Source organism: Anopheles aquasalis, chromosome 2 (assembly GCF_943734665.1).
Source record: "Anopheles aquasalis chromosome 2, idAnoAquaMG_Q_19, whole genome shotgun sequence".
Taxonomy (NCBI): Eukaryota; Metazoa; Arthropoda; class Insecta; order Diptera; family Culicidae; genus Anopheles; species Anopheles aquasalis.
This window is the reverse complement of record NC_064877.1, coordinates 31,883,918-31,897,500: the sequence shown is the minus strand read 5'-3', so window position 1 is coordinate 31,897,500 and position 13,583 is coordinate 31,883,918. Positions and strand designations below refer to the sequence as shown.

The following is a 13,583-nucleotide window of genomic DNA, read 5'->3' as shown; positions in this document are numbered from 1 at the left end:
GAGAGAGAGAGAGAGAGAGAGAGAGAGAGAGAGAGAGAGAGAGAGAGAGAGAGAGAGAGTGAGCAGGAGGAAAGCGCTTTTCCGGTAGCAGCAACATACCAGCCTGGTCCAAAATCCCGTAGCCAGCGGCGTTGCGATCGCTCGAGCTCGCTTGCCCAGCCCAGGATGTTAATGGCCGCGCAATTTGTGTGCCGATTAACCGAGATCTCTTCGCATACCAGCCCGGCAACAGTGTAGTGCGATGTGTTTTTGTTGTCTGTGGAATGCTGCAGCCTTCGGTGCGTGGCATGTACGGAGCGATCGCGCCAACATTATGCAGCAACAGCATCTTCAGCAGCATGCACGGACCGCACCGAACGGGGTCTTGAGGGGTAATGGCGATGATGATTGCCGAATGGGTTGGAAAATGTGTGTTACACGGGCGGGTACTGGCTTTTGTGCGTCCGAAGGCCACCAACCAACCAACGGTACACACCGTGGATCGTGGATCGTGAGCAAAACAACATCTTCTTGCATCTTCTTAACGGGCCGGGGATAAGGTATTTAATTGTTCGGTGACATTGATTTTAAACATTTTTTCTCGCGTGCTTTCAAGAATATTGCGCAAAATTTTTTAATCAATCGAAGCAAACCTTATAAAAATTAATTTTAAAAAAAGTCGTGCAGCATATATGAATTAAAGCAGTTTGTACGAAAAATGGTGTTGCTTTTTATTAAAACAATTATGCAAAACTGTTTTTTTTTTTATGCCAAATCGTAAATGTCACATCTGTGCCAACTTAAAACCATTGCCAAAAATGGAAAATACATTTTATTACATTTTTGTAAAAAGGAATACAGGGGACTCTTGATAATGGAGTGCTGCGCGCGACCGAATAGGACCGAAACAAATTGTAAAGCGATTGAAAAGAAACAAAAAAAAAAAAGAAATATTGAAGAAGATATCTCCAGAAAACCTTCACTTTTACCGGTTACTCAATGAACTGTCAAATCGTTTCCATTAATCGCATAAATGACATGGAATCTGTGGGACAACAGCACGATCGCGTAACATGAAAATCATATTTTTCGGGGGGCCTGGTGGATGACTGCTGCAGCGCGCGCGCGCGCGCGCCCGCCCGGTTCGTTAAGTGGCTCCGAGCTGGCGTTGAAAATCTTTTTCAATGAAACATGCTCCGCGCGAAACCCGAAAGTCCGCCCGAGAAATCCATTCAATCCCACCTTTCCTTTCCACCAAGCTATCGGAGTGATTTTCGTTGTTTATGGCGTGGCCCCCGGTGCACCGGGCATCACCACCATCGTGGGACTTCATCAAAAACGCAACAAACGCCGCCGGTGTGCTTTGTGCTCGACGCGATGGAAAACGAAATCAACGGCCGCGACCGAGTGCGCGCTGTTAGGAAAGAGGGGAAGGAGGAGGAGGATCATCTCTGTGAGGCGGTGGCTCAAGGTTGTGGAAATATGACGATGGTCGTCCAGAGATGAGCCGCTTTCTTCTCACAGCAGCATCCACCAGCAGCAGCACAGCAGCACTGCACTGCGCTCTGTTTGCGATGATGCAACTGGCGCCACATAAAGCGCCACGATCACTCACGATGCTTCACAAACAGTACACAATACAAGTACCTGCCCGCAGCCAGCATTGGGACGTAGATGGAGTTCCGTTCGTTCGTTCGTTCACTTCGCGACAGAGAGAATGTTTTGTCGAGGCGCCCTTGAAGGCATGCTAGCAACAACGATCGCTACAGCAGATGGATCCACAGCTGACATGCGGACGGGGAGATCGCGGCAGAGAACATCAAAAGCCGGTTCTCTCTGGAGCCGCGATCCCGACCAGGGTTCGATTTCCGGTTTCCGGCCGGCCTCCACGCCCCGGGACCAGTGCGCAGTAATTGGATTACGCCTAATTAATCTACGTTTGCACGCTCGAAACGATCGAGTCGATCTAGATCACCCTTTTTGCTGACTGGAGCAGGTCCGCGGGTGGGCGAAGTGCGGTACCTTCTAGACGGAGTACGAGTAGACTTGATGAGTTGGACAAGACAAGGCAAGAAAGACGGAAAGATCTGTACTGCGAATAATTGCGGCAGGCAGTCACTGAATGTAATCGGAAGACTTTGTTATCAATTTAGAGAGCAGTCTTCCGAGAGTTCTGGTTTGAGAAGGCGAAGACCGCTCATCGCTTGTAGTGCTTGTAGTGATTTCTCAATAAAACTCTCCGGAAAGGGAGTATTTCTTAGCTTTGAGTCATTTAGAATCCGCAATAAAGGTGCACTATATTGAAGAGGTTATAATGAACCATAAAATGACATCATTTGGCAATAAATCGTTTGGAAAGATCACTGGCTAATAGACGCAATCGAATGTTGTACAACTAAGTTTTGACTGGATGCTGATGGTCGGCGAAACGTATTATGAATGAAGAATTAAATTTCCACAAGACAAGAAATTCTATAAGAACACTTCCAGGGAAAATAAATGTGCCAGAAAGTTCTAAATGTAGCCAGAAATGTTCAGCTTAGGGCCCAAAAATGTAGGATTTGTCACAGTAAGACTGTTTTTGTGACCCTGGAAACTGTAAATAAGAATGGATCGTGATGGAAATTGGTTGTTAACGGAGTGTCAGCAGAGTGGTCAAATTTACAAGGAGGATAGTCGAAGCAAAATACTTAAATGTATGAAAACTGCAAACGGAACCTTTTTTTTAATGCGCGTCTAACATGCAAACAATCCTACTAGTTTGTGTTTCCGGATTTAAAAGAAGCACGCTTTAAAGGGGGGGTTCGGTAATTTCTGGCCATAAAAGGCTCATTTTTGACGATTTTTTGTGAAGAAACCATTCAATGTATTTCTCTCAAGTGAATGACATATTAAAGTACAACTTTTGCAGAATATTTGGTCCATTTTTGGGGAAAATTTATCAAAAACTTCATCCATGAAATCAAATTCATGAAGGTGCGTCTGCGAAAAGGTACTTTTTGCGGTGCCCATTGTAGCTACGTGATGGATCATCAGAAATTACAAATCAATATTCTTTTGATAGATTATCAGTTTATTTAGGTAGCCCCGTTGAGTTTTTGTTGAATTCAAAGCTCAGCTTCAAAGAACTTCATTTTAATGTCACCGTTCGCTAACAAAACTGTTTTGAGCAACGTTGTAGCAAAGTAAAGTAAGATCCGTTATCCGGGAGAACGAGTCCCCGAGGTGCTAAACAACACCACAAAGACATCTGATTGACATGATCACGCTCGACCAATCGGTGTCACCAAGAGCGGTTTTTGATTCCTCTTGATTGAAACTCCCCATTTCACCTGCTATGATCCGGTAGCTCTTGGCTGACCACATTGTTATGAGTCATCGTCACCCGGAAGAGCATTACGTGGAGCAAACCAGAAAAACCAGAAATTAGTTGCTGGATTGACGCCAACCAATGGAAGGCACCACCGGGAAGTCGATTCGTTCAAAGCTTAGAAGTGTCCAAAAAGAAGACAATCATCAAGTCTTTATCATCAGTACGTATTCTCTGCCGGTAAACTATAATTAAATCTCAAGCAACTTGCCTCATTGCGTCCTCATCAGAAATGGAATCTATAATATCCTAGCCCACAAATCGAGGCCACAAATCAATTGCAATCACTTGCATCCCATGACGTAAGGCGGAATAGGGAATTCCTATAGCCTTGCACGACACGAAAGCTACAACCCTCCGCGCTACTCGCGTCGATTTCCACGCCCGGAATACATCGTCCAGCGCGTACACCATTTGCATGATGCAGTACCCCCTACTATCGATCGAACACGAACCGAGGGGCGAATGGTGGTGGGAAAATCTGCTGTACCCGAAAAAAGAAAGAAAAACAAATCAAAGAAATAGAAAAGCACCAGCACTAGCGCCACAGGACGAGAGTGGCGGCGGAATATCGATTATGCGGCGCAGAAAACGTTGCCGGACAATTGCGGAGCGACAATGACGATGACGACACTAGTCGTATATTCCACACGGACCACGAACGGCGCTGGCACTGGCGCTTAGTCGCCGGACACATTATGCAACTTATGATGGCCCTGCGAGCAAGAAGCCAAAGTGGAGCCGAACGAAACGAAACACGGTGCCGGATGACACCCGGATAACCGAATGCGCGCGTGCGTGCGGCGGCGCACACAATCCTAGTGTTTATTGCCATGTTAATCGTTCGCTTGGCCCCACTGGGGAAGGGGGGGGGAGAGGAACCGACGTGATGCGGTTGATTAGCTAACGCACAACTTGACGCGACGCGGCTTGGCGCAATATGATGATGGTAAGGGAATGATAGTAGCAACGAAGACGCGTGATGCATGCTAATTGTTAGCGATCGTAATCAGCTGGCCACGCGGGGACAGTGTGCGCTTCCAGTGATCTACCACGGTGACACTGTGGCAGCTTTTATTATGCAAAATGCGCCCACCAACGTACGGCCTTGTCCAATTGATCGTGAAGGAGGTTGTTTGTGGTTTTTCGTTTGTGACATCCGTCGGACAGGTTTGCGCAGATCAAGGGATGACACCGGAGATGCGCACATCGACGAGAGCTGCGCCTTACTTGAACATCCTGACGACGATGACAAACGGTAGCAGCTGCGGTTTGGCGGGTTTCAAAAACCGGTGTGTGGCGAATGATGGGCAACGATTTGTCAACCGGCATCTAAGGGGGGGTTCATCTGATGATTGTCATGATGATGATGTGGTTGAGGATGGCCGAGAGAGAACGTGATGTGATCAAGCGTAAAGACCAGTTCCTTGTGCTGGATGTTCACCTTTCCTTCACCGTTGTGTGCAGTGGCAGGAAACAAATAGGAGAGTGCTACTGACATACATCTCTGCCATGGACAAGACATTACATTAGGTCAAGACTGGGACGCCTCAATCGGCTCGCAATATGCGCCCGATGCAACTCATTAAGTGTTGGCCTCGGAATGGATTGAATGAAAATGCTTTCATTTGATTGCACGCCCCGGGGGACCGTAAGACCGTTTCGAGGACGCTGATCTCTCTCTCGCGCGTGCGCGCGCTCGTTTCAATGCCCTCTAGCTGTGGTTAATTAGCGGCAAGTAATTGGCGAACGATGCCAGCGTTTGATAGGCAGGTTGATAAGCATGTTGCGCTTGCTTGTTCTGTTTGAATCCGTTGTCAGAGTGGAACAAAATGTTTCTGGTTTGTCTTCTGAATGTCAGTTGCCGTTAAAGAAAAACCAACAAGTGGATTTGTAGTGTAGCAACGTGGCAAGAAAAGCATTGCATCTTGCTTTATTATTTGAATAAGTGGCATGCATTTGATAATTTGAACCACTTAAATCGTATCTCCTTTATATTTTCTGATTGCCAGATTATTTATTTTGTACTATTGACTATCAAAAATTGACAAAAATTCACGGAAACTGACTGTTTAGAATTTGGTCACATAATTTGACAGATAAAAACTACAATTTACAGGATGAAAATGCGGATAAAATGATCAGTAAGGACTAGAGTAAACGTCAAAGCGAAATATTAAACATTAATACTTGAATGAAGAATCATTTACGGGCTATCTTGTCACCTTTATGCTAGCCAGCATCTCTTGATTACTCCAGACGACAAACGCCAATCATAACATTTTTTTTCTAGATTCTAAATTCACAATCTTTCCATCGAGTGTGTTTGACATTTTTTCCACACCAGTATTTGTTTTGAGTTTTAAGTTAAGCCCTTTTTTTAGAATATATTTTTTTGTTAATAGCAAACCTTAACATTAGATGGTTAGTGGTTTTGCGATGAATTAAACTTTTATCGGCATAGGCCATCAACCCATCTTATTGAGCTGTAATGCCTTCAAATACCATTCTATCCATTTGAATATCGTTTTGAAACAAGCAGATATACTCGCTAAAATCGCTAACACTAAAAACGTATGATTTTGACCATTTTTACATTGTAACGTGTAACGTTAAGTAATGTGAAAATGTGAGCTAAAATGTTCAACAAACTCTTGCGTGTAGTTACTGTTTTTGAAAGGCAATTTTATACTGGAATCAAAAATAATGGTATCGTAGTTGGTGCATTGTAACTTTCAAAGCATTTGCCATAACATAAACATAAAAAAAGAAGAAAAACAAAATGGATTACGATGCAACCGCTCTACAAAAATGCGAAAGAATCTTCGTAGAAATATTTTGAATAAAAATAGAAATATGCTAATGCCAGTACATCCCCTGCTCCCTGACGAAGAGACTGAACTACATAAGCATAATCCGGCTAGCCCCGCAGCTTCGCCGCGTGAGCATACGGTACACGGTACGGTTCGATTCTTAACGTGGCATCGAAGTTTCTTGACCTCTGTCACAGCAGCAGCTCGCATGGCGGCGGCCACGACGACGACGATCACGACCGCGTCATCATCATCATCTTCTCCGAGGCTGTTACACTACTTTCCCCATTCCTCACTGGGACCCCCCCGATCGGTGTGGTCGCGGCTGCCACAGCAGTGTGAATGCGATTATGGCATACAAGCACGGATCTCCCTTCGGACTTCTCTCCTCGGCGAGCTCAAAACCGCGTACATTCCACACCGCCTTATGTCTTCTCGCTACGGTCTCGTTCTCGTTTAGCATTGCAAACGTAGTGGGGGAAGGGGAACGCCAAGGGGGAGAGATATGATTTCTTTTCATTCTGTGGCCCCGCTCGCCCAAGACGCAGTTCCATCTTTGGGGCCAGAAATGGGCAGAAATGACGGAAAAAAAGAGCCACATCTCAAGAGCCCCGTCTTTCTTCTTCTTCTTCGCGCACAAAGCGGATTGAAGTGAAGCTGAAAATGAAAATAGCAACACACAGACAGACACACACGCGTACAAACGAACGGGTTACACCCGCCGTTTGGTTCCAGGGGGTGGCAAACACCAAGAAGGCAAAAGCGGACACAACACCGAGCGAAGAGATGCTCGGCGATAGCCAACGTGTGCGACGACGACGACGACGACGTAGCAGCAGCGATCGACCGATCGAGCCGCGTTGGTCCCTTCCCCAGGGCTCGTCAGTTCTGCCACCAACGGCGGTGCGACCAGCAGCCACCCATATGGTGAACATATTTTGTTAAACGATTTTTTTTTCTACTTGTTGGTTTCTGTTCGTTTTTTTTTTTTGCATACGGATTCACCATTTCAGCAAAATCGAATCGTTCAACCCCCTGCGGGTGACGAAGTGTTGATGATCGCTGTGGTGGTGGTGGTGGTAGAATGATTTGAATGAATTGGTGTTGTAGACCATCATGCTGCTGGCTCTGCCTGGCCCCGTTGGTGGTGTCCATTCTCGCGAGTTTCCATTCGTTTAAAAGTCGAAGCTGCAACCAGAATCCGGAGCAACAGTCTCCCACCGGACGTGCCTTTAATTGAACAGTTCATTCCGGTGATTGCGATGCAATTGCACCACCCGGGACCTCGTGTTTACTTTATCAGATAAGCCATTGAGCGCGCGATTAGCAAAGTACAGACGACGACGGTGCACCGGCCGCCGGTCAATGCCAAACAGAGGGGAGGAGGGGCACAAGGTTGAGAAGCTGCGAGCAATTGCAGTGGATTGCGCCACAGGCGATTGTGAGCACAGGCGTTGCACGCAAACAAACATCATGCTGGTGGCCGGCTCATGGTGATTAGATAATTACTTGAACTAATGATACGCATAGAACGCGTAGAATCGTGCGCACTCTCTCTCTCTCTATGTTCTCGGCTGCCACACCTTCCCTTGACCGTCATTAATCGGTGCGCCTTGAGGTTCAGCTGCACTGGTATTCGCAAACTGCAATCTTAAGGTGTAGTTGCGACCACGATAGGAACTTTCATGTTTAAGAAACTTTTATTGGTTGTCATTTGGCGACTTGTGAAACTTTATGGCGGACACTTGGTCACGATAGCAACATTTGTTTGCAATTCTGAGCTACATAGCAGCAATGAACCAAGAAAGTTCTTTACAGAAAATTTCCAACCAAGCTGAATAAGAGTAAACTGATGCTGAAAGATTGTTTCTTTCGTCTTTCGGGTGTTCTCGGTCACGATAGTAACTTTATTTCAACCTCTTGACAGTTCTTGACGAACGTCTTGCTATTGTGGCCATGCAGATTAAGATTAAGTCATCCAGAAGAATCTGGCCATGAGAATGACTTATTGTTTGGTTGAATGATGCTGTGAGAGAGGTTGTGGGGATTTATGAGAGCCAAGCAAAGCTCAAAAGATAAAAGAAACTCAAAAAGAGAGTTTGTGGTTCGTTTTTCCTGTAGTAAAATACCCTAATCAACGGTAAGGCCACTGATGTGAATCATACTAATGTTAAAAACCACAGAATGCACCACTGTACAAAGAGATACCTCTCGAGCTGATTATTATTTTACCATTGCGTTTGAGGCACATACGAATATTCATTCCAATAAAATCAACTGTGAACTCTGAACTATAGGCACCTCAGTTTGTTCATGTTCCTGGTTTGGGACCACCAGCAACTTGCCCACTTCCTTCTGTCACATAATGTAGATAGCGATGTTTTTTCATGAGTGTCTAGCTCATACGATACGTGTTCCTCCGTGTCACCGAAGGGTGTTTTGTGCTCCGTACCACACCTGAAGCAGGCCCTCAATGCAGAGATACCCAAAGCAGAAGGTACAGGAACGATACTTATAAACGAAACAGCCCACACCATGGCGCGAGGCTCATCGTTTACAATTCAGTCACGAATGACAAATAAATCCCATAATGATGAGGATAGGGAAGGTGTCACAATCACCCCTCCCTCCGGTTACAAAGTAACAATCTATTGAAGGTAATTACAATGTTTATTAGCCTATGGAGTATCCATTGTATTAGTGGGATTAGCGGGAAGAATAAGTTCAGAACGCGGTTTAGGTTTAAACACCGAGCACCCCCGGTATAAGGGTCCCTGGGGCAGGAGGAAATGCCTGTTCCCTCTACTGTTTATACTCTATCTTCCTCTACCTTTCTAATATATACGGCTCCGTCCTTAAGATACCAACTAAAAAAAAAAAAAAGTTCAGAACGCGATTTGATTCGTTGATTGCTAGAATCAAAGTAAAATTCTCAGTTCTGGAGAGTGTTTTAAGCAACTTGTTTTAAAGCTGCTTTGTTTCAAACAACCACTCTGCCTTTGATATTCTCTCCACTCGAGGTCTACTGGAATGAGTTGATCGAAAGCAGAAGTCGGGCCCTCCAGCACACTCATTCCAGCACCATGGTCCACCATGTGGTCTTCTCCTCACAGTCACGGAAAACGTCTTTAAATGGAGCGCATTGCATAGACTGCTGATGTCATGATGGCCAGCCTGCTGCAACGTCTTGCCGGATGACGTAATGGCGCGCGTGTGAATAATGTACGAGGGCGTCACGTCGCGGCACGAAAGGCATTCCAAAGCGACACTTCAAAGCGATCTAAGCTTCCCCTATATGCCTCTGAACTCCGTTCAAATGGTGAACCAAAGCAAAACCTCAAAAATAAATGCCAAATATTCATATTATTGTTCCGCCAACCCCCACATTGATCAGGATCGGGGTGGAGATGATGGCCACATCACATTTTGGACTCTCTTGGGGATTGGATCTGGATTGGGCCAGTCGATCACGTTGGACGAATCGTGCCCCCCCCGGCAAAGGGAGTTGAGGTGACTCACTCACGACCCAGACTCCCATCGACGTCTTTGTGGTGTGCATGAAGCACTGGGCTAGAGAAGAGAAGGCCAATCAACAAACTGTTGTCATAAATCGCCTCACCACACGACGATTGACAATCTGCCTGGTGACTCATATCATATCTCTCCCCCACCCGGAACCAGCTAGCTTCTCAAGTGCCTAGACTCTTGATTGTGTTCTCTTTACTGTTCTGTTCGATTCTGTGTTCTTGTGGAGACTCCGTAACGCGGAAGTGTCTCGGCGATGCAAATTGTTCCCCCAAAGGGGCGACGAGCAGTTTGTTGATGTCAAGGAAAAAGCATTTACGATCGTGATCGTGCTGAGAGTACGTGTAGCTCTCCCTCAAACGCCCCGAGTTCTTTGTCATCTGTCTGCCGTCGTCGGCGTCGTTGTATCTCGCGCACGATTTGTCAGTGCGCAGCAATGCAGTTAGAAAGGGGGGGCTAAGGGGTGGCGGAGGTCACGCTGGAGCAATGGAATGCACATTTGCTGGCCATTTACAGCATGAGCGCATGATCTTTGTGACGGACCATTGCACCAGACGACGGAAGGGGGTCAACGCAAAAGGTTTCTGAAGGACGATTTGTCTGTCCGACGACGACGGGAAGCGTTGTGTTTATCTCATGGAACACCAGCAACGCTTGGTATGCCGGAAAGTCATGATAAGCAATGCTCGGTAGCCTCTGCTGCAGCAGCCCAAGACCGAGACCTTCATCTCGGATCGTTGGTTCCGTTGGACATCGGCCAACTGATAAGCGACGGGGTCACATAGCGGTAGTGACCGAGCAGAGCGTGCCGCGATCAGTGGCGATCAGCCTTCGCCTCCGTTCATAGACAAACGAGACAACAAAGAAGGGAAGCCTACCTTCTACGCTCCAGGCGCTTCTATCGCTGGCGTAGGAGAAAGTTTGACCGAGCGACCGTCCGATCGACCGATCGGGGTTTACCCTCCCCCACCAACGGGTGGTTGAGAAAGTGGAAAGATTATACAACAAACTGTAGGCGGAAACGAAAAGGGCGACAGAGAAAGGGTCCATTTTCGGGGACTTTCTGGTCGCTCAAGGAGCAGCAGCAGCAGCAGCGATCACGCATCACGGGCGTACGTTATGGCCATTGATGGGAGGCGCGTGTGCGGGCCCTAGCGTGTGGCGGATGTGTTTCAAACGGACAGACAGACACCACCCTCGAGGAGCTTGAGACCTCCAGAGGGGTCTTTCGGGCCAAGTGACCATAAGTAACCGCCTACGTAACGCAGACGACGTAGGAACGACCCCACTCTTCGCGAGGCATCATTAGTTATGGCTTTTGGGGTCGGATTTGTGCATGGGAGGATTGCATGGATGTGGGCCAAAGTTGGGCAGCAAAATGGACGTAAGGACAATGTTACACTGATAGTTACACTAAAAATGGTAATATCTCAAGTACGATAAAAAGGGTACCGTTAAAGAAAAGAGATCTTCATTATTGGGTATTAGAGTTTTGAAAATCGGATACTTAATGAAATTCTCGATATAATTCTGGTGTATGAGAGGCTTTAAAATTCTGACGCAACACGCAACTGCTGGCTCTCGAGGAGCTTTAAACAGATTTATAACCGATCGATACAGGAATGGATTGGAACCGAAGGTAATGTCGATGCTATGGCTGTTGTATGCGCGGAAGAGAAAGTGTTCTGGAGAGTGTTCCAATATCGCTTCTTCAAATGTGAATCAAGCTGCTATTATTACAACCAAATGCTAATCTGAATCCTACGCTGTGTTAAGAGGTGGATCTCATCATCATTATCATCACCTTTCTGTAGTGCACAAGGCAAAAAGAGAAAAAATATGAAACATACACCGAAAAGTAATTTTACTCTACAAGCAATTACTTTTACATTTTCTCGAGTTCTAACGCATTTTTAATTATGTACTTTCATGTTAATTACTCTGTCTTTAAAAACACGTATTTACAATATTTTTAAAACGGTTGTTTTTTGTCCTGCACAATCAACTATTGAATTACAAGGGGTAATATTCATAACAAGGATAAAAACAGCAGCCTACAAATTGGTGGAGCATGAAAATGCTAATAATCCTGTTTGATTACCAACCTTTGTCAATGAATGTAACTCAAAGATCTCGTAATCTAACGAGAATCTAGCTAAAATACTAAGTATAAAACATCATAAAACAAATCTAAACGGTCTTAACCAGAATCCATGTATTAATTGAAAAACCCCGTACAAAAAAAATCGTACACTTGTCCTGCCAGCAAACCATCATCACAAATTGAAATGCACGAAGTGAATAATGGATGCGACAGACAGACACCGACGAGTGGTACACGTGTTCTTCAAATCAGAGGGCCACCAAGGATCGCAAGCGCACAACTCCGTTCCCCCTCGTAGCGACTACCAGAAAACCGGTGGAAAACTTCGAGAAAAACAAAGAAGAAAGCCGCTCGCCTCCGTACGAACGAGAGTACAACACCGTTTGGCCGGATGGATATCAACAACCGGCACCTCTTCCCGAAGCATGTGCATGCTTCTGTCGTCCCCGGGAAAGCTCTCTTCGCCACGTCGTCGTCGTTGTCGGAGGAAAAGTAATTCCGGTCGGTCGGATGTCCGGAGTATTCCGGGGCTGGGCTGGGCCCCGTGTGCCACGTTTCTGGCATGCGCGTGAGCATCCATTCCAGAGGCACCCCCGTCGTCGGCACCTCGGCTACTCCCGGGTTCCGGCACTCCCACAAGAAAATGAGGTCAACCGCCGTCTGGTGCTGGTTTCCCGACGCGTGGGGTGAAAAACCGGCAAATCCAGACCGGCCGGCTCACTAACACACACATGCACGAACCGTTACTGACGGCTGCGCCAAGTGCGGAGTGAATGGCGGGTGGCGCCACACCAGCGCACCCGAGAATCGATCCCCGCGTTCCTCTCTTTCCGGGGCTTCCTCTGTTGTCGGGAAAGGAAGAGCCCGAACCCGATTTTCCTTTTCCTCGTCGCCGGGCGGAACGGAATGCAGACCCATTGATTTATTCATCGTAAATCAATTGGAAATTAATTAAGGTCGACCGGCAGGAGGCACCACCCCTCCAGGGCCATAGAACGTGTTTTGTGGTGTGCGAATGACGCGCAGTTCGCACTTTCCTACGATGCAACAACACATTTTTATGCGGGAAACTCTGGGAGGGCGTTGGGGTTTGGAAAAGTGTAACCCAACACCCCTCTCGGAGGGCTAAGGAGGGGATAAGCCTTCTATGGAGACGGTGGTTGCCAGGTCGCTCGCTTGGTACGCGGTCGAGGGTTGCTTTCAATTAATTTCTACAATTTCTATGCCAACTTGATCCGCCTCACAGCTCAACTCAACGCGAGAAGGGGTTGCATTCTCTCTGAAGTGCATCATGCACTGCAGCAGTCGTGTTGGGTGCTACCGAAGGGTGCTGCGACGAAAGAATCGCACATAGTATGCAAATGATTCCTGAGAAACCGGCTTACATGGCACTCTCTGGCGTGGCGATGGTGATGGTGGTGGTGGTCGGTAATACAATACACACCCTCGTGTGTTTTCATACCGCGCATGAGTCATCAAACCGGCCCAAAAGGCTGGAGTGGACCCGCGGGTGTAAAATATTTTTAAATACCCGTCCCACCGACTGGATTCATGGTTAACCCCCAAACGTCGCGGTTACTAATTACATTTCTCGGGGTTAGAGTTTCTGCTTCAGGATGACTCACTAGGAGACAACTCCCGTAGCTGCCAGCTAATTTCCGGTCTTGGATGCTCGCTTCTATTTGCAAATGGCATGGTCGGTGTGGCAATGGTTCTGGAAACTGATAACGAACGATTCGAACATTGTTAGCAAACTCCCTCGCGATATGATAGGTCAACAACTTTCAGGGGA

The 13,583-nt window shown here is 46.8% G+C and overlaps 1 protein-coding gene across 2 annotated transcripts in view; it reads right to left on the bottom strand.

Moving 5' to 3' along the window:
* Positions 1 to 13,583, bottom strand: part of LOC126572335 (plastin-1) — a 31,314-nt gene that overhangs the window by 16,077 nt on the left and 1,654 nt on the right. The gene's annotated exons all lie outside the window — the stretch shown is intronic.